The following is a 6,981-nucleotide window of genomic DNA, read 5'->3' as shown; positions in this document are numbered from 1 at the left end:
TAATAGTTACGGCCGTTCAATTAATCACTGGCCTATTCAGTTGATCAGCCGTAAAAGTGATTCTGTTAAATTCCCTATAAATATCATAATCAATTCCCTTTGAGCTAAATTTACATGTTTCCTTTACAATATGCTCCTTGCAAAATGTGCGATAGAGGCAGGTCCTTTAGAAAATTGTCAGAGCAGCTTCTACAGCCGATATTTCCGAACAGAATGTGCATTTTTGAACACCTCAGCTGTTTAGAGCTCACAGTCAATATGCAGAGGGGCATTCTTAAGGCTACTAAGAGTATCTAATTTTTAAGGAATAGAGCTAAACTGAGTCTCAATGCGAGCCCACCTCTCACTTGAGTGCCTTCAGACTTCCTTCGCTTTGTTCAAGTCAGGGAAGTTTCAGAGAACATTTGGGTTGTTGGCAGCAGCCTCGACAGTATGCTGTCTTGGTCTGCTTCATATGCGGACACTTCAGGTTTTGGTTAAAAGCCTGCATCCGCTTGTCGAAAGTTGGAGATAGGAGATATGCAAGTATTGCTCTGAGTTTATTTATAAAGTTTATTAAAAAAACTTTGGTAACAGTTTATTTTAAGGTGTCCTTGTTTCACGTTACATGTACTTAATATTATAATAACAATTAATTATGAAAAATTACATGCAAGTAACCCTAAGCCAAACCCAAATCCTAACCCTAACCATATAGTAAGTACATGTCATAAATTAATATTACTCAGTTCTCATATGTATAATTACACTGTAACAAGGACACCTTAAAAAAAAGTTTTTATAAAGTTTTTTTTTTCCTGAAGGAGCAAACTGAAAGGCCTCACACACTCATCCTTCTTTGTCCTGTGCTCACTTTGCGCATCTACACGAAGATTTCAAGCCAATTTAGGCTATCCAATCAGCTCTTTTACAATTGTTAAGCCACTGGCACTCATTCTTAAAAATACCTAGCCTGGTTGATGGCTTCACTTACAGATGAGCTGGACATTGCTAATAACGTGATCCCCATTACATCAGCTACCGACACAATGTTGAGTGAGCTGAAATCGAAAGGAAACATCTCCGGTTACTCAACGCAAGCATGGTTACACTGCATAACCAGAGATGTTTTCTGTCCGTAAGCTCTATTTCTCTGGCTGAAAGAATAACAGTACAGTGAGACGAGAGAGAGCTCAAACCTCCTAAAGACCTTGTCTCCTAGACAGCCCCTGGGACAAGACCACAGGAATCAGTTGAGGAACCTCTGCACAATGTGACATTGCTTCAGCCTGGAATTGAACTGTTGGTTTCGTCTGGTCAGAGGAGAACTGGCCCCCCGACTGAGCCTGGTTTCTCCCAAGGTTTTTTCTCCATTCTGTCACTGATGGAGTTTTGGTTCCTTGTCGCTGTCGCCTCTGGCTTGCTTAGTTGGGGACACTTAATATCCAGCGATATCGTCAACTTGATTGCACATATACTACTTAAACTGAACTGAGCTGGATGATGACATCACTGAATTCAATTTTAAATTTCAACATTCAACTGAAAATTTAGTGTTTACCATTGTAATTTTGCATTAATGACACACTATTTTCCTAGTTAATGCATTACAGTTGCTTTGACACAATCTGTATTGTTAAAAGCACTATATAAATAAAGGTGACTTGACTTGACAATGTATTGCATAAGCAACACGTCATTTACAATGTGTAGCAACCGTGTTAAAACGTTTTTAATCAGTTAATGATACTAAACGATACTGTTATTCATTTGTTTTAAATCATAGTTATCTGAGATATTTTGATTGATATGTAAGATTATTTTCTTTACTATTTTTGATTTGGGTACAATGATTAAAATGGGTTTCCTTTAGCATATTTTAATTTTAATAATTAAAATAAATCAAGCAAATATGCACAAGGAAAAATATGCTAAAGGAAAATACATTTCTATTACATAGAAATAAGACTTATGTTTAGTCAGCTCTTGGTTAGAAATGTACTGACATGAACTGACAGATTTTTTTTCCCCCCCAGTGATGCCACAGAAGAAACATTTTGGGTTCAGGGAACAATTCTTAAAAGAACCCTTTTGTTCTTAATGTGAAGAACATTTTAATAAGCTAAGAACTTTGTGTGCAATGGAAAGGTTCCATGGATGTTAAAGGTTCTTCATGGAACCATCTATGCCAATAAAGAACCTTTATATTTAAGAGCGTAGGTCAAATCCCATCAACCATTAATACTGTGTAAGACATTAAAACAAGGCTCTATAAATCACTTTTGATGAAATCATAAGGTGTGACTAGTCAATAAATCCGAAATGTTAAATCACATTCGGCCATGTAAGGGTTAATTCTTGCTGCTCGTTACATAACACACTTGGAACATTAGTCAGATTCACGTAGTCCTGGCGATGTCAATGTCCACAGCCTCTTCTGCTTGAGCACGTACTCACATATATGCTCTGAGATGTGCTGTGTGGAATAATCAGGCTTCTCTCGCAGACGAGAGGCTGAGAGTCCATCACATCAGATCAAAGCAGAGCTGAGGACCGAGGGCGAGCAGTGTGTTGTTTTTAAAGAGATACGGAGGAGCGCATCCTTCACTCTCACTCACAGGACTCCATCAGCCCATCACGAGGCAAGTCTATTTAATTACTGCGTCACACAGTTGTTTACCATAGCGGGTTTTATTAACGGGAATTTTTTTTATACATTCTAATATTAGTAGATATAGGCTAGTTTTTAAATCGAATACGACATGTTCTTTGTATAGCCTCTATTCAACATGTTTGCTCTAAACTTGAATTACGCATAGCTGTTAACGAATTGTTTAAGATGAACGTTCCATTTGAAGAAACAATTAGAAAAAAAAGTAAATTATATTTATAATGCAGTTTAAATGAATGTGAGTTTTTGTTTTTTTTGAGTTTCTTTTAGGTGGGGCAGAAGAGTCATTTGACATTTCAGAGATACTTGTCAGCAGTGTTGGGGGTAACTCATTACAAGTAACGCGAGTTACGTAATCAGATTACTTTTTTCAAGTAACTAGCAAAGTAACGCATTACTTTTTAATTCACAAGAGAATATCTGAGTTACTTTTTTTTTTCCAATTTATTGATTGACGGCTCTCCTGTCCCCATGTTGAGAGAAATCAGAAGATGTCACTGTAGTTCTGAAATAAATATGAATATGCATTAATTCATCTCACTCACAAAAAACACAGATTCAGTATTCCTCAAAGTGAATAAAAATAATGCAACTCGGAATATGACGCAAACCTGCAATAATTAAATGTTAAACAACACAAATATGCTTTATGTATTTAATCCCATTTTATTAACCAATGTCTATGCTTCTGACCTTCGATGATCCAGTTCAACCATACTAATAAGCACAAATTACTTTGTGTCTTTTTTTATTGCTGAAGTGTGTTGAAATTTCTTCTTCTGCATTCTACTGTACGGACTTAAATGTACTTTCCCTTCAGCCTGAAGCTTATTCATTTCACTTTTGATGTGAAAAGGCTTTTATATTTGCCAAAAATATAACTTTTTTATTTTAAAAACAAACAAGCAAGCCCTGTCCAGATTTAAAAAGTAACGCAAAAGTAACGTAACGCATTACTTTCCATAAAAAGTAACTACGTAACGTAATTAGTTACTTTTTTATGGAGTAACGCAATATTGTAATGCATTGCTTTTAAAAGTAACTTTCCCCAACACTGCTTGTCAGCAGCTAAACGTCTTTCAATCAGGTATTGTCAATCAACTTTTTTTTATAATTAAGATTTTTATTACAAGCTGAAATATTAGAAAACATCTGCCCTTCGTGGGAGAAATTGTGTTTTATAAGTCTAGTTTTACAGAATGCAATATGTTTTTTTAAAAGTTTCGTTTTATAGTTATATAATATAAAAATATAAAATTTTGATTTATTATATTTAAATTATATATTGTACTGCCTTTAATTAATACTGATTTAAGTTTAAAAAAAAAACATTTTAGCATTTTATACTGTAATACAGTACAGACATTACTGAATTACAGTGTCAAAAATTTAATAAGAATTCATTTTGAGAATAAGAGCATAAAATGGCAAATAGTAAAATGCAAAAAAAAAATAACAGTAAAAATTGTATAAAAAAGTATTTGAGTCAAATTTTGAGTCGTGTTATGAGATTTACCTGACTGCTGAAAAAAAAGGTGGTTTTAAAATGAAAAAGTGGCATATTTTAACTCTTCAACGACAATGAAACAGATAATCAGTTAAATGAGACCAAAAAATTGTGGGGCAACATGTCTTCTCATGTCTTCCCAGAGCAGGTGCACTCAATTCTCACTGGAAATGGAATAAATAATAAAACGAATAAAATAATAATAAACACCCTAGTCAGTTAAAAATGTATGGAATGCTTTACAATATAGACTGTTAAAACAAAAGTGAATTGAGAAAAGGAATTGCTCAAATTTGTAATCATGCACACTGACTTGTACGATGTCAGCCTGAATTTAGCCATCTTTTTCTGTAGTCAACCAGCAAGCAGAGAAAGCACTCAAAGCCAGTAGCAAATGCATTTGTGCGCATTACTCTCTGTCTCCAGTAACATTGAGTCATCACTGCTTTAGTGGACTAACGACAGAATGAGGAGTCACTGGTGCTGAGGCAACTGATTTAAAGTGTCTCTAGATGTTTTGTGTTGACTTCATATTTGGACAGAAGAAGACAACCTTAGTTATATAACTGTCAGAACTTCAAATTGTTGATTATAATGGATGTTTATAGTATTTTAAAAAAGGCCTTAAGAACATATAGTGTACGCTCTCAGAAAAAAAGGTACAAAACTAGTATTCATTCATACCTTCAAGATACAAATATGTATCTTTTAATGGTAAATAAGGTACAAAGATGTACCTTTTAGATTTGTACCTTAGAGTACTACCCCAGTGACAACTCTGTACCTTTTATTCTGAGAGTGTGGGGTGAAGCAAGTTTTTACTGTCATGTTTTATGCATGAAATCATTCTTCTTAATTAAATATGAGTAGTACATTACATAAGGTGTTATGAGTCAACAAATAACCTCTAACTCTGTGAGTGCACTCCTGTTTAATCACCTCAAGCCACCCATGCCATTTGCATAGGATGGATGAGGTGATTTAAGAGAAATTGCATCAGTAACTTCTAACTATGTCAAGCTGAAACTAGTCTCAGCTTTTCAGTTAGCTGAGGTAAAAACACTAAGCTTCTTGTCCTGACACAAGACATCAATCAAGGACTGAATAGCTGACTAATGTCACTGAGCACTATCTGGTTTCTTGAAAGGCAATGTTCCTTTGTGTTGCCAGGCCTTTGTTACTAGGCTCTGTTGCTAAGGCTCTGACTTTGGCTGACAAGTTCAAAAGAACATTTATTTGAAATGGAAATCTTTTGCAATATTATAACAGTCTTTACTCTCACTTTTGATCAATTTAATGCATCCGTGCTGAATAAAAATATTGATTTCTTTTAAAAAAATAAAACATCTTACTGATTCCACACTTTTGAATTCTAATGTGCATTTTCATTTTCAGTTCCCTTAGTGTACTTCTATCACTGAAGCTGACAAAAGCAAATCCTTTTTTCTTTAACCAAAGCAAAAAATATATAAAACAACATAATACTTGCATAATTTAAAAGGAGGTGGTGACATAAGATACTCAAAATTAAGTAGCATGTTTTTCATATCCGAAAGGAAAGGGTGACCTACAAGTTGTGCTAAAGGTTGTGCTTTGACTTCTTTTGTAATGAAACATGACATCCAGACAAAAAAATGGAAAGAAGTGAGCACCCAGCTATGCAAAATGCATCAATCTTAAGGGGTCAATTACATCATCCACATTGAAAACAACCATAACCCTTATATAACCAACTTCAAAGAGAAGCTGAAAAACAAGGCACACGCAACCACAACATACACCACTAATAACAGGAAATGAATCAATGACGTCATAGTCAATTAAGCGTGATACTGAATATTAAATTATTCAGCCGTTGGGCTTTGGTCTGTTAGTTATGAGCAGATCTGGAAAACCCAAAACAGTTAAATAATCTAACCAGAAGGGTGGGGATTTATCATCTCTCTACCTAGACAAGGATTAAATTGACCATATTACTTCCTTAACCAAGTGCAAAGCCTTTTACATAACACTTGGTAAATTCACTGATTAATCATAAGAATCATGTTAAATAATAGCACTGGATCAGTTTAATTTAGAATGAGATTTCCTGCCGTACTAGTGAACACATTTATAGTGGGTGGCTGAAACTCAAGTATGATAAGGCACTACATTGTCCATAAAAGACAAATGACTCTGGGGAAAAAAAATGTTTTGGGTAGATTTAAAATTTAATGACAATTCATGGCAAAGACATATATTTCATATTTAAGCATATAAATATTGTAGCCTGGCACTTAAGTCAGAACGATTTATAAACTGGGTTAAACCAGCCTGGCATCTTGCATCATGTCCTCATTCATTTTTACACTATTATCTTTCTTTTTTTAACAGTTTTACTTGGAAGTATTCTCTACTTAAGAAGAATGGGACCTTTTCAGACATATGAGGTGCTTAACTATCTTTAAATCATTTCTGTACAAACACATTTTTACTTACATTAAGACATGTAAGCAAGATTTATATTGGATACTCTAATAACTTTAAGGAACATTATTCAACTCAATACCAGCTTTAAAAAAAGATTAACTCACCTCAGTTGCTGACTGTAGTTTGTCTGAAGGCAGTCGTAGCACCATTCCATTTTTCCAGTTACTGATTTTTTATTTCCTGCAGGTGAAGGAAAAAGGAAGCATGCGCAGCCGTATCCCTCGATTTGTCCTCCACCCCTTGCGTACTAAAGCAAAGGAGTCATCGGGGCCTAACATGCCATTGTCAGAAGAGGAGAGCAAGGATTTTGACATTAGCTCCCAGCACTCGAAAAGAACCATCAGTCCCAGCCTGT

The 6,981-nt window shown here is 34.9% G+C and overlaps 1 long non-coding RNA gene across 1 annotated transcript; it reads left to right on the top strand.

Annotated features, from left to right (window-relative positions):
* The first annotated feature begins 3,706 nt into the window (after positions 1-3,706).
* On the top strand, positions 3,707-6,975 carry LOC107576959 (uncharacterized). The gene is made up of 3 exons (XR_001608146.1): positions 3,707-3,737; positions 6,531-6,586; positions 6,813-6,975. It is a non-coding gene; the product is annotated as an uncharacterized lncRNA (long non-coding RNA).
* The last annotated feature ends 6 nt before the right edge of the window (positions 6,976-6,981 follow it).

Source organism: Sinocyclocheilus grahami, unplaced genomic scaffold (assembly GCF_001515645.1).
Source record: "Sinocyclocheilus grahami isolate Dianchi unplaced genomic scaffold, SAMN03320097.WGS_v1.1 scaffold4720.1, whole genome shotgun sequence".
NCBI lineage: Eukaryota > Metazoa > Chordata > Actinopteri > Cypriniformes > Cyprinidae > Sinocyclocheilus > Sinocyclocheilus grahami.
The sequence above is the reverse complement of the archived record's forward strand: the minus strand, read 5'-3'. Positions and strand labels throughout refer to the sequence as shown.